Source organism: Jatropha curcas, chromosome 7 (assembly GCF_041381405.1).
Source record: "Jatropha curcas cultivar XTBG-Jc1 chromosome 7, XTBG_Jcur_1.0, whole genome shotgun sequence".
NCBI lineage: Eukaryota > Viridiplantae > Streptophyta > Magnoliopsida > Malpighiales > Euphorbiaceae > Jatropha > Jatropha curcas.
In genome coordinates this window covers 11,812,399-11,838,226 of record NC_143157.1, presented here as the reverse complement: position 1 = coordinate 11,838,226, position 25,828 = coordinate 11,812,399, and the positions used below count along the sequence as shown (strand labels likewise).

The following is a 25,828-nucleotide window of genomic DNA, read 5'->3' as shown; positions in this document are numbered from 1 at the left end:
TTTAGGCGATTGTCGCCAAAATGATTGTTTGAAGGCTTTTAGCCAAAAGATTGATTAATTCTAAGGCATTTTGCCAAAGCTTCTGATTTAAGCGATTTGTCGCTAAAAAGTGGTTAATCTAATTTATAGGCAATTTATTTGCCAAAATTGATTGAACCGTGGGCAATTTGTTGCCAAAATGTGGTTGATTTAATTGTAGGCAATTTGTTGCCAAAACGTGATTGATTAAGGCTTTTTAGCCACAATTATTGATTAATTGGACTTAAGCCGGACTGTTCGAAATAAAGGCAATTATACCATAGCTATTAATTAACTAGGTATTTTAAGCCAATATTGTCGGATTTAGACTTTAATACCACGATTATTTATTAACCGGGCATTTAGCCTAAACTTATTTATTTGAGGCAGTTTATTTTCCTAAAGATGTCATGAATGCATTTATGCAGTTATAGAATTATTAGGAGTAGAAGAGAAGAATGTATGAAATGCTAAAATTAAATAGGCAGAGTTTAGTTCATGTACCTGATTTAATCGACGGCCACTTCTTAACTCCAGGTTAAGCTCTCCGTTAAGGGAATATTAATTAATTTAATTTTAAATGACCAAATAACAAAGCAAGAAAATAATAAAGCTAAATAAAAAATGCAGAAAAGCAGTAAAGAATCGCAAGGAGCGTAAGGGAGAAGGAGCGTAAGGGAGAAGGAGCGTCCGTCAACACAGACTGAGTGAGGAAAACAGAAGGCCCGGGGCCGCTATTTATAAAAAAAAAGGACTGTTTCGGCGGCTGGGCCACCGGAGCTCGGCGGCCGGGCCGCCGGAGCTCGGCGGCTCGGGCCGCCGGGTCTCGGTGGCCGGGCCACCGGGTCTCGGCGGCCGGGCCACCCGGGATCGGCGGCTCGGGCCGCCAGAGCTCGGCAGCTGAGGCCGCCGGTGGCCGGCGGCTGGGCCGCCTGAGCTTGACGGCTCAGGCCGTCGGTGCTCGGCGGTTGGACCGCCGTGCCTGGTGGTTTTGCTACTTTAACACTCCGAGGGCTTTTTCGGGAGTTCCGAACCTCCAAAAAATATTCTGGGACCAGTTCTGTGATCCTCATAATTGTCCGGACATTTCAAGTACCATATTTGTCCGGACATTTCAAGTACCATATTGGCATACTTTCGGTAAACTTCCAAGATGGCCTTCGGTCCGGCCGGACTGTTTGCAGTCTGAGAAAAACAGTCTTTATGAGCCTAAAAAAAAAATGGGGATTCACAGGCTTTAAGGGCGGCCGGCACCGCCGCGGCCGGGAAAACTGGCTTTTTGAGCCTCAAAATTTGAGTATTCACAACGGCTTAGGCAAAAATTAGAGCTTGAATAAATAAAGTTGGAAAATGCTTGGAAAGCTTAAAAGTCAAATGACATTCCAATTAAAGCCATAAAGTCAAACAGTCCGAAGTCAAGCAGAAAGCAAAAGAGTCCAAGAAAAATAAATAAATAATGAAGTCTGAGTCCAAGTCCAAAAAAAAAAAAAAAAAAAAAACGAAACATACATCCAAAGCCAAGGAACAAAATCCAAAATCCAAAGTCAAAGTCCCAAATAAAAAGTGAAAAAAGTCAAAATAAGGGAAAAAACAACAAAAGTCCAAAAGCCTATAAGAGTCTAGGTGTCCCATCGCCTCCGTGGGGCAACATCCTCTGAGTCATCCCTAGCTGCTAAACTCTCTCCAACCTCGCTTGTCCGAGGAGCCAACACAATCTCCTCATCAGTCCCAACCTCATTATCAGCGTCAACCTGAGCCCAACCCTCAAGTGCACTCAGCAGTGCGGTCCTCCTTGGCCTCTCAATCGGCCAAACAACGACAATGAACCAGGTTCGATACTCAGAAGAAGTCTGAACACCGGCAGGATTAGGTAAAGGCCTAACCATGTGATGGTCTCTAACCCAAGCCCTAAGGACGGCTCGAGTAACGCCCGGAGTGATGGCTGAATCAGCTGAAGTGCCATCTACAATTGGAACAGTCTGGTCTATCCCCATCTGCCTCAAAACGCGCGAAGCGCAGTACCACGTGCAATGTGTAAGGCCTAGCAGATAGACTTGGGTGTGGCAGAAGCTAACCTGGATGAAGCGGGTGATGTCATACCAGGAAATGTACCACAGTACATCATTTGGACCCAACTCAATCAGCCATGAGGTCCATGCATCAGTGGACGGATGAGTGATCAGGATCCTCCGCATACGATACTGAGAAGGGTTGTAAGGCAAGAAAGTAGGAGCAGCAACCACTTGGAGGTGATCCTTTAACCAAACCTGAGTAATGGATCTTTTCTATTACAAAGGAACGAACCAATAGAAAGAAGAAAAAAGGAAGAGGAAAAGAGGAAATACCTGGAGAATAGTCGGAGAGACCGTCCAGTCATCGAAGCCTAAAGCAGCTCTATCAAGGCTCCTGATAGTCTCTGCCAGCACAATGCCGCCGATGCAACCCATATCCTCCATCTGTCGAATCATGGGGCAGAGTCGCAAATCCCCAAAGCCTGGGTCCTTGTTGAACAAGAAACCAGCTAATAAGCAGAAAACCAAGGCCCGCATTCTCAGCCTCACACGGTCTGGGTCGTCTGATTGAACCTCTGAAAATTCGTCAATCAGGGGCAGCATAATTGCTTTCTGGTCACCAACAATCATGGCCCTAGCTTGTGGCCGGCTGAACTGAAACAGGCTTTCAAATGACCGAACATACCCAAATTTGACCTCATGCTTGACTAAAGGGGCATTGGGATCACACCAAGTCTATAACTACTCCCCTAAGGGTAGCAATAGGAGATAGACCGTACCTCCCCAAATTGATCTTTTCTACCTTGGAGAGACTCTTAGTCCAATTGTGCATGCTAATAAAACAGTAACTGTAGAAACAAAAAAAAAAAATTTCACATTTTGGCCCCTAAGGCCCAAAAATTCCCAATTTGGCCCCAAATGCCCAAAAGTTCACAATTTGGCCACAAAGGCCCAGAAGTTCACATTTTGGCCCCTAAGGCCCAAAAATTCCCAACATGGCCCCAAAGGCCCAAAAATGCCTAATTTGGCCACAAAGGCCCAGAAGTTCACATTTTGACCCCTAAGGCCCAAAAATTCCCAACTTGGCCCCAAAGGCCCAAAAATGCCCAATTTGGCCACAAAGGCCCAGAAGTTCACATTTTGGCCCCTAAGGCCCAAAAATTCCCAACATGGCCCCAAAGGCCCAAAAATGCCCAATTTGGCCACACAGGCCCAATTTGGCCACGAAGGCCAAAAGGCGGGTCTTCGGAACGCGTCTGATTTTCGCCTTCAAAATTTATTTTTCAGACAACCACCGACTCCCATAAATCATTTTTATGGTTGTCGGTGGGGGGCAACTGTGAATACTCAAATTTTGAGGCTCAAAAAGCCTGTTCTCACGGACTGCAAACAGTCCGGCCGGACCGGAGGCCATTCGGAAAGTTCACCGAAAGTATGCCAATATGATACTTAAAACGTCCGGAAAATTACGAGAATCGCGGAATTGGTCCCGAAATATTTTTTGGAGGTACGAAACTCCTGAAAAAGCCTTCGAAACGAAAAAATAGAAAGTGGACAAGCCACGGCGGCAGCTGCCGCCCTCTGTTTTCATACCGCCCTCTGGTTAGTGGATGCAGTCTCGAGCGAAGTCGCCAATCTGTTTTCATACCGCCCCCGAGCAACAAGAAAAACATGTCCTTTTGTTTTTGATGGAAAATGATTTTATTATGAACAGTGGTGACAAAACATTTTTTGGATGCGATGCCGATAAATCGGTCTTATAAAACACTTTTGAGTCGCCACCCATTATTTCGGCAATGGGATCGTTTCCAATTTTATTTTATAAAAATGACTCCATTTTAAACCCAATTCTATTTAAGGCCATATTATAAAAAGACTGGTCAGGCGCAACAATGCGATTCTGGGTAAGGGAATTGGGTACGCCGGCCCGTTAGAAGCCGACGCCGGGAAAATTCGGCCTCTTTTAACCTACGATTTCTAATTTATTTTAGTTAGAAAAGCCAATTTATTTCTTTATTTAAACCTAACCCGAATGAATCGAACCGAGTTCTTATATGGAAAATCAATTAATCGTCCCAATCAAATCCAATCATTGCATCCATAATCATTTAAATCATCCAAACCAAAGCAATTAAATCAAACAAATAAAAGATCTGCTCTTGCCTTATGGTTAAAGGCGGGCCACAAACCGAACCTAAAAATACATTCTACCCGATTCAAAATTTAAACCCAAAAACCAAAAATCCAGAAATCATGCATAATTATTATTTAATATTCTAAACTTAATTAAATTGCAATCTGTTCATAATTGGTCATTTTCGGATTTATTGAAAAAATTAAATCGATTTTGTACAACGTTTATTATTTTTTTAAAAAAAAACAAAAATTGTTTCTGGAACCCTAGAACAGTCACGTCACGCAGCTATCCTTTGGAAGAACAGTTGCGTGATGGATCCGATAGTTGCGTGACCTAACTGTTCTTAAAACTCCAGAGCCATCAACCATTTATTTTAGATCCACAATCAAGAAATAGAATATTGAAAATAAAATTAAATTTTGCACATGAACAGTTCCGTGACACAACCTCCAGATCTGTTACAGATCTGATAGCTGCGTGACGCAACTGGTCTGGGTAAAGAAACGATATTTTGGACATGAACAGCTCCGTCACACATCTGCCAAGTCCGTTACGGATCTACTGGCTGCGTGACGCAACTACTCTGGTCCGTGCTTACTTTTCAAACAGCTTATTTAAATCGTTCTTTTATTTAAACACGCTTTAATAAGATCTAAAAACGACCAAAAGTGAACAGAATACCGTTTAACTAAGATTAAACTACTAAAATAATAACAAAATAAATAACAATAAATAAAAATACAAAAAAAAAGAGCGTAAAGGAATTACCTAACCCTCAGACTGAGGATTGTAAACGGCTTAGACGCCTTAAAGAATGACGGTTAAGGGATTCCAGAAGCTTTGTCCACAAGGATTTAAACGCTCACTCTTTTCTCTCTCTTGCTTTTTCTTCTTTTATGACTTTCGTTTTTTTAACCTAATTGATGTCTAATGGCTATTTTTCTTCAAGGGAACTCAAAAGAGTCTCTGGAGAAAAACTTAGCCACAAGTGTATGTTTTAGACACCCTAAAAACCAGTCCCCAATAAGAGATAAAACTATGAATTTATAGAAGTAGGGCAACAGAGGATAGCTGCGTCACGCAGCTTACGGTTGCGTGATGGATCCGATAGCTGCGTCACGCAACTCACTTTCTGGACCACTGCCACGTACTCAGATAGAATGAAAAACCGTTATGTCGACATTCTCGGTGACATCATCTAAATTGGAGTTGCGTGACGCAACCAACAGTGTCGTCACGCACCTGATAGCTGCGTGACGCAACTCTTACGCAATCCAAACACATTTACATTGGTCTAAATTAAACCCTTGGATTAAAAGACTTCTAGATAGCAATAACCCTTCCTTCCGTATCCTTGTATCCTCATTGGGTTAGGTGGGGGCATAAAGACACGCGTCAACACAACCTGATTCACAAAATGTTCTTCATAGCATGGCATATTTGCTGCGGTAATGATAAATGGCTTCTTTGGGATCTTACTCAAATCCTGCCACACTAAGGCTAGGTTTGCCAAAGCATCTAGGATTCTGTTATGAGTTCTACCTATGTGAGTAAAAGTGATCTTGTCAAAGAGTGCTGCTTTCTTTAACAAGTATTCAACATAGGGCTTCAGCCTATCTTCCTCAACTTTCCATCTTTCACTGGCATGTTCAATAACCAACAATGAGTCTCCTATCACCTCAACCTCCTTAGCGCCTGTTGCAAGAAAAGACTCGATTCCCATAATACATGCTTCGTATTCTGCCATATTGTTAGTGACTGGGAACAGCAACCTTTTGCACATTATTGTCACCTCGCCATTGGGCGCTTCTATCACAATACTAGCTCCAGCTCCATTCCTATTGGCTGATCCGTCAAAGTATAGTTTCCAGACCCCTTTTTCAACACATAACAAATGTTCTTCTGGAAATTCTAGTTCCCATGGTTCATCATCTACGATGGGATTCTCAGCCAGGAATTCTGCAACAACCCGACCTTTGACCGTCTTCTTTATGACAAACTCCGCATCTACACTGGACATCTAAATTAACCATTTGGACAACCGTCCTTCTAGAGTAGGTGTTTTCTGAAGATACTTCATAGGATCAATTTTAGAAACAAAGGTGATCCTGAAAGAATCAAAATAAGACATCAACTTCTTAATCGACCACACCACTGCCATACATGTCTTCTCTATCAAATTATACTTCTCCTCAATAGGCAGTAATTTCTTACTGATATAATAGATGGCCTTTTCTACTCTAGCAGCATCAGGTTGTGCCAACATAGCTCCAACTCCTGCATCCTCTACAGACAAGTACAGAATCAAAGGTTCTCCCGGTTTAGGACAACTTAACACTGGTGGATTCATCAAGTACTTCTTTATATGGTTAAAGGCCTTCTGACAATCCTTGTTCCATCTGACCGGCTGGTTCTTCCTAAGCAACTTGAAGATTGGAGCACAGGTAATAGATAATCTGGAAATGAACATGCTGATATACTGGATCTTCCCAAGAAGCTTCTCACCTGACGCTCTGTTCTTGGCGGTTCCATGTCTTGAATGGCTTTTATTTTATCTGGGTCAATCTCAATCCTGTTAGGTCCCACAACGAAACCTAACAACTTCCCCTTCATTACCCCAAATATGCACTTTTTAGGATTGAGTCTTAAATTGTATTGTTTGACCCGCGCGAAGAACTTTTCCAACATTTCCGTATGTTCTTCTTGTGTTTTTGTCATGATCACCATGTCATCCACATATACCTCCAATCCTTTATGGATCATATCATGAAACAAGGTTGTAGCCATTCTCTAATATGTTGCTCCGGCATTCTTCAACCCAAACGGCATCACCCTATAACAGAAGGTCCCAAAATCGGTAGTGAAGGCGGTCTTGTGCTTGTCAATTAAAGCCATCAGGATTTGGTTGTACCCAGAGAATCCATCCATAATGGAATAACATCCCATTCCTACAGCACTGTCGATCAGAACATCTACATGTGGAAGTGGGAGGTCATCTTTGGGCGAGGCTTTGTTTAAATCTCTGTAGTCGACACAAACTCTTAGTCTCCCATCCTTCTTAAGCACAGGGACTATGTTTGCTAACCACTCATGGTAATGCACTACCTCCAAGAAACTTGCATCTAGCTGTTTCTAAACCTCAGCCTTGATCTTGTCTTGCCACTCTGGTCTGACCCGTCTTCTTTTCTGCTTTACTAGCTTGATATTCGGATCGGTAGGGATGAAATGCTCTGCAATTGACCTGTCGATCCCCGACATGTAACACCCTCCGTCCAGTCCCGTGAGACCCGACGACGAATGCCACATTCGGTGCCGGAGACACCGTCTTAACTTAACATACAAATCATAAAATAAGATTATGAATTAGAAGTAATTGAGTATTCATAAGTTTCCTTGGATCTAAATAAAATATTATCCCCCTCTCTGCAGCACCATTCATGACCCGATAAAATAATATCATTTTAAGATTCAAAGATTTTGGGGCGTTACACGGCATATCAGCATAACTCGAAGCAAAGACTTCTGAATTCCTCTTGAGACATTCTTGGAGATCCTTTCTGAGCTCAAGCTTCAAGTCTGATCCGATTTCGATTATTTTGGGATCTTCGGTGGTGCTTAGGTTAAATGTGAAATGATGCAATGCATTTATGTCAAATATGCGTGTGGTATAATCAATGCCATGAACACAACAATCAGGAAAACAAGAAAACAAGTAATCAAAATTCACTTCCATTGATTGAAATAGTAAAGGAAATCCATCCAGATCATTCTCAAAGCAACATTCAGAAAAACAAAAAACAGGATTAAGATCTTGTTCAATACACTCATCACAGCTATCTCTAATGGTTTGCACTACTTCATCGGCACTAGGAGCATCTTCGGTCTCTGAGGTAGCTTTTTCTTTCATTTCTGTGCGCTTTGTCATCTCCAGCATCTTCCTTTGCATCTTCTGCTGCTAGCAATGATTGGAGGATCCTCGCCTTGGACTTCTGCTCTTGAATCATCTTTGAAGCTTCGTCCCCAATCCCGAGAAAGTCTTCAAACTCTAGCATCTTCTGGGACCATTCTAAGCCACTTCCTACTTGAACCATGCCAATCATAAATCGTGTACCATCCATTAATTGCTCAAAGGAAGGCTCTGGAGACTTGATGATCTATTCCTCAAAATCTGTCATAAAAATCTCCAAGCCTAGATACATTTTTCCTCTTCTCTGAAACCCTTCGGAAGCCTCTAGGGTAAAGCAAATCCTGTTCAATCCTGACTCTTTCTTCGGAGACTGAACTTCACACTTCTCTCTCTTCCTGTTCTTTGAGTACCCCAAACCGTATCGGTGCTTCTGACCACTTGAAGATGGCACTGGTTCAAACCTGCCTTGCAAATCTCGGCCTAACCCCTTGCCGTACTTCCACTGCATTTTCTTCATCATCTTTTGGGAGAAAGGGCTCATCCTATTAACTGCACTTTTCTCTTCAGTGATTATAACATTGTCAATTACAGCCACTTGAAATCCAGATAAGGTCACAGCTGCCTCTATACCTTCCACAGCAGCAACATTCAGTTCTTCTTGAGCATTAATCGTTACAACATTGGTGCTCCAAGGCATCTTGGCCTTTCTGTGCAATGTGGATGGAATCGCACCCAAAGGATGAAGCCACAGCCTTCCCAACAGCAAAGCACAATTAGCCGAGATGTCCAAGACTATCACTTCCACCCAACTCTCTACTACTCCTGTTGAAATCTTTGCTCTGAATATTCCCTTAGCACCACGCATGGTGTTATCATAAGCTTTTACAACCATGGTAGATGGCTTGAGCTCCGACTCTTCAATCTGGAACTTGGATAACATTTTTAGTGGACAAACGCACAATGCTGACCCATTATCAACCATCACATTACGAGTCTCCCTTCCATTAACACCAACTTGGATGTACAGAGGTTTAAAATGGTTCCTACCTTCGGGAAGAAGATCAGAATCGAAGAAAGTTACCTCACCTATCCTGCGCTGTAGCACGTTAATCATATCCACACTCTGAATTCCTGCAAGAACTCTGACAAACGTCATAGCCTCCAACAGAGCTTCTCTGTGTTCTTTCGAAGCTATCAATAAATCCCATAATGAGATTTTAGCCTTAGTCCTCTGTAATTGACTTAGTGCTGAATTTGCTGTCACCCCGCTCGGTACTCTGTTCTGGCTACTTTCACCTATTTTAGTAACCTTCTTCTGTGCTTTATCCACTTCAACTTCCTTTTTTTTTCTCTTTGAGTTGCTCTTCACCCTTCTCTGATATCTTCTTTTCTATCCGATCAATGACAATTCCTTTTCCCCTTACCAGGGAATTCTTGTCAGGATTGTATACACGACCGCTCCAGGTCAAACTCTGGACACCAACTTCATTCACATCATCATCACTACTGTAATATCACTGGTTTGCTTGATCAGCCAAACTATTTTGAATTGCTAGCTGAACCTGTTCATCTTTATTGTCTGGTATCTCCCCAATCTTGACTGCGATACTCTTTTCTATCTCGACTTTCACTGGCTTCCTTTCCACTTCTTCTTCACTACTGCAGTCATCCCAAATGTTTAACATAGCACACATCCTCTCTTCCAACTCTGCCTCAGCCAATACCAACTCTTCAGGCAAACCACTTCCAATCACATTAACTGATCCACCTGTTTGAGACTTGTGAGATGGATAGTTATACTGGTACTGCGGCAAAGGATTATTCCGTGTGCTTGGCTTACTATGCTTAGAAGGCTTAGTGATCTTCCCACTATCTATCAAATTTTGTATATCATGTCTGAGCTTGAAGCAATCATCAATAGAATGACCTTTGCATTGATGATACTCACAATCTTAATCAACAAACCTACCCCGAATAGGCCTAGACGGATCAATTGATAACTTTGACAACACACCATTCTTGATGCAAGATCTCATAACTGTGCTTAAAGGTCTACCTAAATCAGTGAATTCCCTTCTCATTTTCTCATTAACAGCTCCAACTGTATTGCTACTCCCCGACTGGTTTGTAGCAGCATTACCAGCATTTCTATTCTGATCACCGTAGGAAGACCGGTAATTACCAAACCCTCGGCTTTTCTTTTTCTCTTCGTTGTACAACTCTTCAATATTTAATCCAGCCCTTTGTACCAGAGAAAAGTCGGTGAGAGGTTGAGCCAGCATCCTCTCCTTAAAGTAAGGTAATAAGCTTCGACTAAAAATTCGGATCAACTCTTGATCCTTTGGCCTCGTCTGCACCATAAACAACTTTGTTCTCCATCTTTTATAGTAATCGGAGAAGCTTTCATCCTTCCCTTGCTTTAAACTCTCCAAATCGCGGAGATCAAACTCATCACTATCATCTGTTTTAAAATGCTTGAGAAAAGCAGTCTGAAGCTTAACTCAATCTCTCTGTATCTCCACATCCAAACCGTCATACCATTTCCTACAGCTCTTGTGCAAAGTCTAAGGGAATGCCCGTAACACATCTTCTTCATCATACCAGTTCATCTGGGCAACACGAATGAACTCAGACAAATGAGACCTTGGGTCATTATCTCGTTCGAATAAGGTATGTTTAAAGGTCTTGGAAGAAGTAGAACTTGTGGGCTTCAAGACATATGCGGCCACATGAAAATTGGTGACTGCATCTTTTTCTTTTGAAACAGACATCTTCTCCACCTTATCCTTCAATTCTGCTAACTGCTTTATCAGATCGTTCTCAACCGGACCAACATTACCAACTGATGCTCGGTTACCCAAGGTGGGTTCTGGAGTCTCCCTTTCCACAACTACAGGGGAAGACGGTTGATTACTTGAAGAAGGAGGAACCTGATTCTGTACCCTCTCTTGAGCAAAAGCAGTGGCTATTATATCAAATATAGCCTTTAACTAGGCCGGAGAAAAACCAGTCTCATTCACACCACCGTCAGCCATCTCAACTACAACTAGATCTGAACCAGAAACCGAACCAGACAAACTTGAACTAACCACAGAACTAACCGGAGCACGCTCGGGGATTGGGGACACTCTGACCAGATGTTGACCAGGATGTCGGTGCCAAACTCCCGAAGTGATTTTTCGAGACGGATCAATTTTGGCTAATAGATAAAAGGACCTTAGTTAAGGGGGTTCTGCATGTATGCATGAAGAATAAAGGCACATAGGATGAGAAATGCAAATCTAATGTGCTCATAACCAGTATGGAAATAAGATCTCGTTTTTGACGGCTGGACCTAAAATTCGACATGAATAACATAGTAATAATTTCCTTTGTATTCAAACATTTTCGGCATTATTTGTCATCGACCGTTACTTTTGGATTTTACAGTCGCTATTTTCTCTCGAGTCCCTAATTTTTGCCTTGGAATGAAAGAATTTCCAAGCAAGATATTTCTTATTATTTTTTTTTTGTTTTTGTGTCCTTACTTTTTGCCTTGGAACAGATGGTCCCAAGTAGGATCTTATTTTGATTAATTATAATTTTTTGCAATCTCACGCTTACTTTCAAATAACGCAAGAAATGTGAAAATTCAAAGGAGTCGATACCCCCTTATAACTCCCTTTTCTTTTGGGTATCAATTCACTATAAACGATTGCATTATGTTATTCAAAATGAATTAGAGGTCCACTCTCAAAATCAAGATCAAATGTCCATATCGAAAATTAGCTCTTATTAATGCATGGCTGAAACGAAAATATCACGTGATGCATGAATGTCATAGCATATGAACAGTTTATAACACGCAGGGACAGGAGTTGGGAAATGCATGCCTTGCAACCTTATCTCTCCCGCACACAAATTCCGTTGGTAAAAATTTCGACACCTATTTCCTAGGATTTGGTCTAATCTCGACAACCAAATGGGGTTTTGAGATTGGCGATATAAACTCTCAGAATGAATGCAACAGAACAACAGCAAATAGACTCAGGTTTTCCTTATGGGGAAGTGACTAGGGCTTTCAACTGCATGCATGGGCTTTGGTCCATTGGGCTTACGAGGTCTGGGTTCTGCAAACAGGATTTGGGCTTTCACGTGAGCCTACTCCTTTTGATGCACCTTTTAAGGTACTAGGCTTGCGGTTGGTAAAATTGCTAATTCTCGGGTGGATGTGCCTAAAACGCAAGGTTTAGGCTGGATCCACCTCCGAAGTTAACAACAATACCGAGGGATAATTTTGGGTAGAAAGTGGTGAGAAGAAAGGAATGCAGTATGGATGCAAGAACTTAGAAAAATAAAGGAAAGCAAATAAACAAACAAGGACGATTAAAGAATTTTCCGACGGCTTTCTAATCAATTTTATTTCCAATTTTAGAAAACGTAGGTTTTTAGAGTTAATTCCTAATTACAACCGACTAATTATTAAAAATAACCGGGGATTAGCGGGTGCATTTCTCCAGCGGAGTCGCCAATCTGTTTTTGTACCGAGCCCCCCGTATGGCTCGAAAACATCCTTTTTTATTTTATTTATTTTGATGTGGAAAGTAATCTTATTATGAAAAGTGGTGATAAAACATTTTATTGTATACGATGCCAATAAATAGGTCTTATAAATAGTTTTTGAGTCGCCACCCATTATTTCGGCAATGAGACCGTTTTCAATTTGATTTTAAAAAAAGTGATTCCATTTTAAATCCAATTTTATTTAAGGCCAAATTATTAAAAAAAAAAGACTGGTCAGGTGCACCAATGTGATTCTGGGTAAGGGAATTGGATACGCCGGCCCGTTGGAAGCCGACGCATGGAAAAACCAACCTCTTTTAACTTATGATTTCTAATTTATTTTAGTTAGAAAAGCCAAATTATTCATTTACTTAAACCCAACCCAAATGAATCGGATCGAGTTCTTATATGGAAAATTACTTAATCGCCCCAATCAAATCCAATTATCGCATTTATAATCATTCAAACCAAAGCAATTAAATCGAATAAATAAAATACCCGCTCTTGCCTTATGGTTCAAGGCGGGCAACAAACCGAACCTAAAATACATTCTACCCGGTTCAAAATTAAACCCAAAAACCAAAAACCAAAATCATGCATAATTATTGTTTAGCACCTAAATCACATTTTATTTTTTAATTTAATCCTAAACATGCAAATTACTAACAAACCCATAAATTTAATTTCATTTTTCATTCAACCGAAAATTGTAAAATTCATACAAGTAAATACGCAAAATTACATTTTAGTACTCTACACTTAATTAAATTACAATCTGTTCATAATTGGACATCTTCGGATTTATTGGAAAAATTAAACTTTAATTTGTGCAAAATTTATTATTTTTTTAAAAAAAACAAAAATAATTTCTGAAATCTTAGAACATCTGCATCACGGATCTTCTAGTTCCGTGACGGATCTAATAGTTCCGTGACGAAACTGTCCCTAAAACTCCAAATCCATTAGAAACTTATTTTAAATCCACAATCTGGAAAATAGAACAATGGGTATAGAAATAAAATTTTGGGTATGAACAGATCCATCACGCATCTTCCAGATCCGTTACAGATCTGTTGGTTGCGTGACGCAACTGCTTTGGTCCAAGCTTATTTTCAAATGATATGAACAGATCCGTCACGCATCTTCCAGATCCGTTACGGATCCGTTGGTTGCGTGACGCAACTGCTCTTGTCCAAGCTTATTTTTCAAATGATATGAACAGATCCATCACGCATCTTCTAGATCTATTACAGATCCGTTGGTTGCGTTACACAACTGCTCTGGCCCAAGTTTATTTTTCAAATGATTTGTTCAAATCATTTTTTATCTAAATATGCTTTAAGAAAACCTAAAATGACCAAAGATGAACAGAATACAGTTTAAAGAAGTTTAAACTACTAAAACAACAAAAGTAAATAAAAATATAAAAAAAAGGATAAAGGAGTTACCTAATCCTCAGATTGAGGATTGAAAGTGGCTTAAATGCCTTAACAAATGATAGTTAAGGCCTCCCAGAAGCTTTATCACCAAGGATTCAAACACTTAATCTTTTCTCTCTTGACTTTTTTCTTTTTATGATTTTGTTTTTACCTAAATTGATATCTAATGGCAATTTTTCTTCAAATGAACTCAGAAGAGTCTCTGGAGAAAAATATAGCTGAAAGTGAGTTTTTCAAAAAGCCTTCAAAAGTCCCTCAAACGAGAGAAAAAGATCAATTTATAGATGTAGGGCAGCAGAGAGTAGCTGCGTCACGCAGCTTACGGCTGGGTGACAGATCTGTTAGATGCGTGACGCAGCTTCCTTTCTGGACCACAGCCACGTGTCGCTCAGACAGAATAAAAAAACCGTTATGTCATCATTTTTTGTGACGTTGGATTAGAGCTGCGTGACGCAGCTGACAGTGCCGTCACACGCCTGATTAGCTGCGTGACGCAACTTTGACCTAACCAGAAACTTAAAATCGGTTTAATTTAAATCCTTGGATTAAAAGACTTCTAGATAGCATTAACCCTTCATTCTGCATCCTCATCTCCATCGAATCAGGCGGGGGTATAAAGACACGCGTCAACATACATAAATAGAAAATCAAAAATCAAAATGAAGAAGACAAATAAAAGAAGAATTGGAGCATGAATGGACATGGAAATGCTAAAAGAGAAATCAACTGCCAAAAATAAAAAGAAAGTCATTAAATCACTTACTTGACTAAGTAGAGAAATCTCCAAATTTCCTTGAAAATAATCACCAAATATCAATTCCAAAGCTTAAATCTTCAAGATTAATCACTTACTTAAGGTTTAATAGAGTGAAAATGGTGTTTTCACTAAGTAGGAATTGAAGAAAAACAAAGAGAAGGAGAGGAAGAAGAGGACGTCTAAGAGAGGAGAAAAGAAGAAAAAGAAAAATTGTTGCTCAAGTGATAAACATTGACTTTTATACTCAATAAGGGCATTTTAGTCATTTTCCACCACTTCCTTAAGAAGTGATATTTTGGAGGTTAAGATTAAGTTAATGGTACTCTAATCTAATGGCTAAAAATATTCTCCAATTAAATTCCTTCTTGTTTTCCCCCCGGAGAAAAATCACGGTTCTATTGTTTTGATGTGCATTTATTCTGGAGAAGCGGTGATAAAAACTTTTTTTGGATACGCGATGCCGATAAATCGGTCTTATAAATCATTTTTAGTCGCCACCCATTTTTTCGGCAATGGGACCGTTTCCATTTTTTTATTTCGTAAAAGTGACTCCATTTTAACCCATTTTATTCGAGGCCTTTTATTTTAAAAACTGGTCAAATGAACCAATGAGATTCTAAGTAAGGGAATTAGGTACATCGGCCCGTTGGAAGCCGACGCCGGGAAAACCGACCTCTTTTAACCTACGATTTCTAATTTGATTTTATTTTAGAAAAAGCCGAATTGTTTAAACCCAACCCGAATAAATCAAACCGAGTTCCTATGTGGAAAATTAATTAGCCGTCCCAATTAGATTCATTCATTGCATTCATCACAGATAAATCATATCATCCATCATCCATCCATAATACATATCAAATAAAGTAAAAGACCCGCTCTTGCCTTATGGTTAAAGGCGGGCCACAAACCGAGTTTAGTAATGTAATTAATAATAAACGATAAGAAATAAAATCTTAAAAATCTCATAATCATCAATAATTAATTGACTTTGCTTGACTAAAACTTAATTTGCCCATAATTGATCATTTCCTGGATTAGGATTAAAATATACTTAATGACGTGGAGTTAAAATAAAATAACAAAAGTAAATTAAAACTGGGAGACAGTTGCGTCACACAGCTGTCCTACGAAGAATAGTCGCGTGACGCAACTCTTGTCTCTTATTCTGAAACTTATAACAGTTGCGTCACGCAGCTGTTCTATAAAGAACAGTCGCGTGACGGAACTCTAGTTATGATCCTGTAGACTAGAACAGTCGCGTCACGCAGCTGTTCTATGAAGAACAGTCGCGTGACGAAACTTCTAGCTACGTGGCGGAGCTGTTCATAGTTTATTTAAAACACTCAGGCATATTGATTATTTATTTACAATGAAACACTAAACAGAGTATAAAAACAAAATAAAAACTGAGTACGCGAACAGTTGCGTCACGCAGGTGGTCTAACCCAAAATAAAGGATTTTGGACTCGAACAGTCGCGTCACGCAGGTAGTAGCTACGTGACGCGGCTGCTCTGGTCCGCAACTACCTTTCAAACCTTCCCTTTTTTACGTGTTCTTTTTGTTTAAAGTGATTAAAACCAACCCAAAAGAGTTCAACAATGGGCAAACTTGCGTTTTATCAATAACAGTTCAACTAAACAATGTGAAAATGAGATTTTAAGAGATAGAATACTAAAAACGAAAAAGAAAAGTTAGAATCGTTACCTAGCCCTCAGATTTGAGGATTGCATACGCTGATATTGATTTAGAGATAATGTTTCACAATCCCAGGAGCGCAATCACCAAGTTCTTTCACGAAAATAAAATTATTTTCCTCTCTTTTCCTCCTTTTTATCTTTTTGTATTATCTTTCTTTGATCTTAAATCTAAATATCTATGACTTGATCTATCTCAAGTTTACTCAGTGGAGTTCTTGAGAAAGAGCTTTAGTCGTTTTTTAGATACCTAAACTTAGAAAGTTGTATTTCTTAGAGGAAAATGAGAGCAAAATGTCAAAAGTGCAAAAAGTCCCGTTTTTGCTGTAAAATGTTGTATTTATATGGCTAGGGCAACAGAGCAGTTGCGTCACGCGGGTAGAAGCTGCGTGACACACCCGTAAACCTGCGTGACGCGACTTACTTTTCGTACAGTTGCCGCGTATCCATACAAACAGTGCAGGCCGTTGCACGGGCGCGCGCCAGAGGTGTCAGTCCTGTTAGAGCTGCGTGACGCAGCTAAGAGTGCCGTCACGCAGGTACTAGCTGCGTGACGCAGCCCTAACACGGGTCAGGCTCCTTTGGGCAGTTTGATTCAATTTTTGGTTCAAACACTTCCGGTTTATTGTGAAACCTTATCCTTTGTCCTCATATCATCATCGGGTCAGGTGGAGGCATAAAATAACGCGTCAACACTTCTAAGATATTATTTATCTCTACAAAATTCTTAAATTTACTCCATAAAAATAATTTCTCAAATTTCCTTAATTAATAAAACACCATAATTCACTATTCACTAATTATCTAAATTCTCCATATAAATTCATTACTTATTTTCTACCCATAAAAACCATGTATGCATGCTCCAAAAATATTAAATAAAATATAAAACATAAATAGTAATTTTTCTGGACCAAAATAATATCGATTCCCGGACCAGTGGTACTAGTCATAGACTGGTAAACTACTATTTCAGAAACAGAAAAATAGGGTGTTACCTGAAGCCTGCCTATTTGGGTTAGAAGCTCAGATTGTAGTTAAAGCTGAAGAAGTTGAGGTTGTTGGTGATCTGAAACTGGTTATCGAGCATGCTAACGGCAATTGGGAAGTTAAAGAAGACAGATTGAAGCCATATATTGACCATTTGCACGTTGTTGTTCAAAACTTAAAGAAGGTGACCTTCACACTTACAAGCAGAGTAAACAACCGAGTACCAGATGCCTTGGCTAACTTAGCATTAGGTTGGGAAGAGATTTCTATAATGCCTAAGAAACCGTTTACGATGTCTTCGAGTAGCATCCCGTGTTATGAAGGCGAAAAGATTCTGGATATTGAGGAGGAAGAGAAGCCATGGTTTATGATGTCCTGCAATGCATGACTACGAGGGTATACCCAAATTTAGCTGCTAGAGATGACAAAAGAGTTATACAGTGTTTGACATTACAATTTGCAATCTCAGATGGTCAATTGTACAAAAGAATGTCAGACGGGGTATTGTTAAGCTGCGTATCAAAGAAGGAAGCCAAAAGGGTTATGAAACAGATCCATGCAGGGGTTTACGGCACCAACATGAATGAAAAAATGCTTGCTAAGAAAATTCTCAGACATGGATTCTTCTGGTCGATAATGGAAGAGGATTGTATTTCTTTTGTGAAAAGGTGCTTTGAATGCCAAATTCATAGAGACATGAGTCACATTCCACCCTCAGAATTACATCCTTCTATTTCACCATGGCCATTTAGCTTGGGGAATAGATATCATATGGCAAGATTTCACCACCTGCTTCTAATGGACACGAGTTTATAGTGGTTGCAGTGGACTATTTCTCAAGATGGGATGAAGCAGAATCATTTAAAAATATAGGCGCCAAGCAAATGGCCAAATTTATTGAAAAGAACCTGATCTGTAGATATGAAATCCCCCATCATGTTATGAAAGACAATGGAGTTTAGTTCCAAGCAAAAGTGAAAATGCTATTAGAGAAATATGGAATCGAACACCACAAGTCTTCACCTTACGGACTATAAGCCAATAGGTTAGTGGAAGCCGCAAACAAAACCATCATGAAGATATTAAGGAAGATGGTAGAAAATCACTGTGATTGGGCTAGCAAGCTACAATATGCTTTGTGAGGATACCGGACGATAGCCAAATTTGCAAACGGGGCAACCCTTTACACTCTAGTCTATGTATGGAAGCTGTACTACCTACTGAGACAAAAATGCAGTCCTTGCGCATGATGATGGAGTCAAAGATTCCAGAAATCAATGGACAGAAAATCACTATCAAGAATTAGCACTCTTAGATGGAAAAAGGCTTAATGCTTGCTTTATGGACCAATTGTATAAAAGGAGGATAGCTAAGCACTTCAACAAGAGAGTTCATTCAAAGCTACTTAGAGTAGAGGATTTGGTTCTGAAACAGATTCAACCAAACACTCATGACCCAAGGGGAAAGTTTAAGCCTAACTGAGAGGGGCCGTTCCTGGTCAAGAAGATGTTTTCCAAAGGTGGAGTGAAGCTATCAGACATGAAAGACAATGAGTTTACTGAACCAGTCAACTTGGATAGGCTAAAGAAATTTTATGTATGACTTGAAACGTTCATGGCAAAGCCCAATTAATGAATTCACCTTTTGTGTTCTTATTAACTTTAAAGCTTGTTATGATAAGTTTATGTCAATATACAAAATGTAGTGAATTTACTCTGGTGAAATAAAATAGCACGAACTATATCAAGCATTTTAAGCAGAAAGAAATTTCATTCATAATAAGTGAATACATTACATAAATTGCACATTGTTTAGTACATTTCATTAGAAATAAGGACAAAGCATCTACATGCTAGTTCCTAACAGAAATCTAGCTGTCAATAGATCAGCCGATTCTTAATCAACACCGACTTTGGAATAAGCCTGCAGCCAAGTGCGGTACAAGTCTGAGGAAGAGGTATCGGCCACATCAAAAATGGGTATAGTCGTGGGATTAGGCCAAGTGGGAATAAAACGAGATAGAAACTGCTGTGTAAGAAGGCCACCCTTGAACCGTGTGTAATTAGGGATAGCCTGATGACGACCATACTGCCTAGCTATACGGCGAGGATAATAAGCAAGTGCCATAGACAATCCACACGGGGGCTCATAGAGTATGTAAGAGGAAACTGTGGCTCGCTTTATGTGCCACTAAGGGCAAGTCCATCTAACTCCTTCAGAGGTAAGATCTTGAAAAATATCAGTCCAGTCTTCCATAGTGTCGCCAATCAATCGATGCTGACATCGGATATAGACTCGAGGTCTATAATTGAACATCAAATGGTCCGGTGGTGGAGCAATCACCTGTAGCTTCTCAAAAGCCCATAATTGCAAATGCATTCAAAAAAAAAAGAGAAATATAAAAAAAGATAAAAGATAAAAGCTCGTTAAGAAGAAAAGCCTCAAGGGCGCCTTAAGCAAAAGTTAAAGCACAAAAATAGATAATAAGTAATGATAAAAAAGGAGAAAAGTTCGTTAAGCCAAAAACCCACAAGGGCGGCTTAAGCAAAGTTAAAGCAAAAAATAAAAAATAAAAAAGGAGAATGCATTTACTTGCAGTAGAAGCAGACTCCATATTGGACCGAGCACAGAGCTAGAGTCCCGAGCATACTCTCCTAGCCAAGTAAATGTGTCTACCAGAATAAGTGGAAAATGGGTGCGTCGCCTAGCCATATGCTCAACTATGGGCATCAGCCTAAGGCTACCATAGCCTTCATTTCAATGCTACTAAGCAGCAAATACTGACTAAGGAGGCACAAGCAGACAAGAAAAGGCCAAAATAGGCTAGTGCGGTCCATACTCATTGCATGTTCTACAAGCGGTCGCAGGGGCACAACATCAACTCTAAAGTCATAAGACTGTATCTCATAAGCCGAGAAACTAAAGACAAGCAATGTTAATAAAGCAGGGTCTATGTCCAGCCGGGGCATCATAGGAATTTCTTCAATCACAGATATTCTCCCAAAAATGATGCTGAGTTCTTCAAATAATAAATAGATCTTGAATTCGTTATGCCGAAATAAGTTGGTCGAAGGATCAAAGTGGTTGATTAACCACTACAGCAACCCAGGTTGGACCCAGATATTCCGATAGTAACTCACCACATTAAGTTTGAATGGTGATGGCAAATCCCAATCCTCATGGTTAAGACTGTAGAATAATGCTTCAAATGCAGGTGCTAAGGACTGATCCATTAAGAATGTGGAATAAATGAGAAGTTTGTGGAAGTTTTTGAGTGAGAGCTTCATCTGGAAAAGAGAGACAAGCTTTTGTAAAGTGAACAAGTTTTCTGGGCTTTTATAGCAAAAGAATAAGAAGACAAAGTGACAGATGGCTGCCACTATAACTCTAGCGGTGCACACCACTGGACAGCAGTCAACTGTAGAATATGTTGCTTTATTGTTTTTACTTCTCAATAAAAAGCAATATAATTATCGGCTATGAAGCACAAATACTTCGATATCACTCAGAGACATGGAAAGAAAATGGCTCTTGGCCTTTATACAATAATAGAATAATCATTCTTTACAAAACAAATTGTTCTCCAAACTGGGTCCAAGCACAAAAAGGACAGAAATTGAAAAGGAGAAAGCTGGGGTAGGCTCAAGACATGTTGGATTCGGTCTCCTCTGAGTCCTCACTACCGAACTCCTCTGACTCATCAATAATAACTGGCTAGCTTCCAGCTCCTCAACCAGCATGACCACCACGCTGAGCTCCCCGACCTCGACCTGCTGGAGGCACCATGCTAACTCTCTACACACATTCATAGATATTAGTAGTTGCATTGCATGCATACATGGCATATGCATTGCATATTTTCTTTTGTGGCTATTTATACTTACAGAGACGTGCTCATCGGAGAGCCTCGCCATAGTAAGCTTGAGGCGTGTCGCCTCGTACAGTTGGCTCACCTCATTATAGTCAGTAATGGAAACCTAGAGAGTGGAGTAGGGGTAGACAATAAGAAAATAAAATAATAAGGAGCAATAAGTAGAATAGAAGAACAAAGATCACCCACATGGGTGCAACTAGGTGGAGACATCCGATACGAACTCACCAAATGCGTCTCCAGCATGCCCTGAGCGGGTTGACCTATGAAGTCCAAGATTAAAGAAAAGGATGCACCCGGTCCATGCTCAAGCTTGTCGACTACGACAACTATATCTACAACCCTCGAGTTAGAGCTTCCTCTCACGCGCTTGCCATGCTGTTGCTGCTGCTGCTGCAAGAATAAAACACATATAGTGAATAAATGCAAAACAGATATTAGAGAAAAGACGAGGATAGAATATCAAGAGTCGATGAAGTTCACTTGTACTGGGGCATCGTCATGTCCCCTATCTAACTCCTCCGCTTCTACAAATGGATCAAATTCAGCGAGAGAAGGGAGATGGACTAGGATCTAAGTCCGTACAAAGATGGCATAAGCATCCGGCACAAAAGTAGCTAAATGGTCTGTAGTAGCCAGCCCCCTCTGAGCAGCCGCAACATCTGCTCTAACCGGATAGATATGGTGGAAAGCATGTATTACGGCACATCATGAGGCACTATCCTTCGGTTTGGGCCTAGCTCCCATTCACACACCCTCTCACCGAGGTAATACATGTCGTAGAATAAACCAGGAAGGAAAAGCCACCTCTACTGGTACACAATGGCAGCCTGAATGAAATTAGGGTAATCAACTACATCGCCCCATGGTTGCTTCATTATCTAAAAAAAAAAAAAAAAAAAAAAAAAAAAAAAAAAAAAAAAAAGAAGCAAAAAAAAAGCGAAAGAAGAAGACAAAAAAAAAAAGAAAAGAAAAATGAGAAGAAAAGAAAATAGAGAAAAAGAAAAAGATCAGAAATAATGTGATGTTGCACACTTACCCATTCTCAAGTTAGGCCGTTCAAGAGTTGTCAAAACACTGAGATTTTCGATGTTGTGTATGCATACTTTCAGCTGAACTTCCATGCTCGGACTCAAGGGAGGGATGTCGCGCTAGTGTCAGCATCGAAACCATGTAACCTCGACATAGGGAGGACACGGTGCTCACAAGCCCAGATCTGTACAGCAAATAAGACATGAATAAATAAGGTAGAAAGAATAAAAGCATGAAAGAAATAAAATAGTCAAGAAAAATAACTCAATGGCTCACTGATAGCCAACCTTCAAGTGCGCTCTGCGGACACACAATTCTATGCCATAATACAGATATGACAAGGTGGTAGTACCCCAGTTAAATTGCCTAGTCATATCTAAGTCCTGCAGTGGGGGTAGAAGCGCTAAATTTGCGTGTTACCATGATTTGTTAAGAATGCAGTTGACTACAGGTAAAATAAAAAAGCTCGGGCTAACACATCCACGTCCATTTCAGCTACACGATCCTGGGGCATGGCCTCATAATGGGAGATGATGCTCTCATACCATACTCTCTTATTGAAAATGGTAGGCTCCATGCCTAATGCAGCTCGAAGACTCTCTCACAAACTCTGTCGATCCAGATTCCTCAGCTGGTCATCAAATACGACAGACTGTCCTCCGAAAGGTAGTCGAGTAATGGCAACAAAATCCACCGTCGTGATCATCATCTCATCAAAGGGTAGATGGAAAGTGTGGGTAGTATCCATCCACCCCTCCATAAGCGCCATAATGCTAGCCGGGACTATCCAGCCCTGGATCTGAGGGAGTGTGTCAATGAAACGGCCAAATCTTACCTCCCAACCCAATACTGGACTTGAGGAAGTAGCCGATCAAACCACTCGCCAGCTGCATATATGTTACCGTCCGATCCATGAACCGCTCAAGGGCTGCTGGATGCTTTTCTAGTGTTTTCGTCATGACAATCATATCGTCAATAGACACCTCTAACTCCTTATGGATCATGTCATGAAACAATGCAGTTGCCATTCTTTTGTAAGTAGCCCCTATTTTCTTTAAGCCAAACAGCATATCCGATAGCAGAACGTACCAAACTCCGTCACAAATGTTGTCTTGCCTTTATCTAATAATGCCATGATAATCTGGTTATACCCTGCAAACACATCCATAATAGAGTAGTCCCATCATCACTACACTGTCGATCAAAATATTAATATGAGGGAGAGTAAAACCACCTTCGGTGATGCTTTGTTCAGATCCCTGTAGTCTACACGCATTCTAAACGTTCCATCTTTCTTAGGAACTGGGACTATGTTTGTAAACCATTCTAGATAGTGAACCACTTTAAGAAAACCTTCATCTATCTATTTTGTCACTTCCTCTTTAATTTTCTCGGCCCATTATAGTCTTAACCTTCTTCTCTTCTGCTTCACTAGCGTGGCTTCAGAATACAGAGGAATTTTGTGCTCAGCTATAGAACTATCTATCCCTGGCATGTCTTCATAACTCCATACGAAGGCTTCCCCATGAGTAGACTTTGAAATTTTGTGCTTAACTCTAGTTTTAGGTTTGGTCCAATTAATGCCAATATTAAATTCAAGCATGCATGATGAGTTATGTCGAATTTGTGCATGTGCTTATCTACTTGATGAATGGAAACATCAGGAAAGACATCAAACAAGTAAGCAAAATTGAAGTTTATTTCATTAAATAGCATAAAAAGTTCATTACAGTCAAACTCATCACTAATAGAAATCAACACATTAGAAGGAACTTCAGCTTCTTCAAAGCCCTCTTCTATGCAGGCCCGGATCGCTTGTAACACATGATCGGTCCTCTTCTTCTTTCGCGCTCACCTTCACTTTATTCTATTCTTCCTTCCTTTCGTCCTAGGCAACTTGCCCCTCTTCTGGTTTTCTTTCTTTCCTCCTCGGCCGCTTGTGTCTCCTCAACCCCCTCTTTCTCGAGTGACTTCTCTTCTTCTTTCTATTCTTTCTCTTCCTCAAGCTTCTTCGGCTTAACTCCCAAAATATCATTAACATCTGCAAATATCTTTAGACTATGGTATGTCTTTCCATTGTATTGAAAAGGCTCTATCAGCAGACATAAAGAGGAATACTCACTCGAACGGATGATTCGTCCAGCCATGTCCAACTAGTCATATGTTCTCTTTGGCGTGCTTCCAAATTTATATCCTAAGCGTAGTCGGTCCCTTTAAGTGTGGATCTAAGGTAGCTCTATGATGCCTTATTGGTTCTTTCTAAGTCCTTTTCCTTCCTCATAATTCATCCTCTTCGTGATGTTGGAGAGAGTGGGCCTATAATATAAATTCAAAATGTAATTAGGCAAGTTAAGCTAATCTCCTTTTTAAGAAAATTTATTTTTTTATTTTATTATTTAATAAAATATTCTTTTTTTCTTGTTTTGTTAATGCTCTTTATAACAAAAAAAATTAATAAAAAATTATATTTACTTACAACGAGTAAAAATCAACGAGTTTAATAATGTGCAACGAATGTTTGAGAAAATAAGTCATTTTAAAATGAGTAAATTTGAATTTTTTAAAAAAGAAATCAACTAAACCAAAATTATATATAAACTGAATTGAGTTAAAATGAATTTAGTTCTTTATTTTTAACGACTTTTAGGAATTAAACCAAAATTTTCCTCTATAAAAAACCGAAATAAAACCTAAGAACTTAAGGATCAAATTGCTCATTTCAATTGTATTTTATCGAAATTATATAAGGCTTTATAAAAAAATTTGTAACAACATTTCAAAAATAAAAGAATTTATAACACTTCGTTAAAAGCATACATGACGTTTTTAAATTAAAGTTTGAGATTTAACAAATGGCACTGTATAAATGACTTTACAAAAGCCTTAAAGTTCCCATTGACTCGCCACCAAAACCTACAAACCCAAAAATCAATTTATCTTCAAAAGCTAGTTTTTTAAATAACTTATTTCCATTGGTTATAAAAATATTCGTAGTTAAAATTTATTACTTTCCTTATCTCAAAATATAAATCATTTAAAATTTTTACATAAAGATTAAGCAATTGATCCTCCAAAATAATAACAAATCTAAAGCTAAATTAACTAAATTAACCTCTCAAAATCAATAGTCACTTGTGAATTATTGTATCTAATATAAATAAAGATAATATTAAAAAAAAAAAAATCATTTCTTATTCCTTAAAATACTGAAAACAACTTATAATGGTACAAAATAATCATCCAAAAACGATTTATATTTTGAAACAGACGCAGTATTAGCATATGAAAAAATAAAAAATAATAATTGAAATAGTGATCAATGACTAATGATAGAAATCAACGGTGATCAATGACCAATGTTAATTAGAGTTGGTCAAAATGAATATTTTCCCCTTAAAGATATATTCTCTTTAAAAATGAATTATTTT

General features: G+C 39.4%; 2 long non-coding RNA genes across 2 annotated transcripts; both read right to left on the bottom strand.

Annotated features, from left to right (window-relative positions):
- Positions 1-21,011: 21,011 nt before the first annotated feature.
- LOC110010307 (uncharacterized) lies at positions 21,012-22,657 on the bottom strand. The gene is made up of 5 exons (XR_002285284.3): positions 22,408-22,657; positions 21,852-22,249; positions 21,597-21,761; positions 21,382-21,474; positions 21,012-21,292 (listed from the first exon to the last, which is right to left on the bottom strand). It is a non-coding gene; the product is annotated as an uncharacterized LOC110010307 (long non-coding RNA).
- Positions 22,658-24,081: 1,424 nt separating this feature from the next.
- LOC119369306 (uncharacterized) lies at positions 24,082-25,077 on the bottom strand. Its single transcript, XR_005176987.2, has 2 exons — positions 24,523-25,077; positions 24,082-24,441 (listed from the first exon to the last, which is right to left on the bottom strand). It is a non-coding gene; the product is annotated as an uncharacterized LOC119369306 (long non-coding RNA).
- Positions 25,078-25,828: the final 751 nt, after the last annotated feature.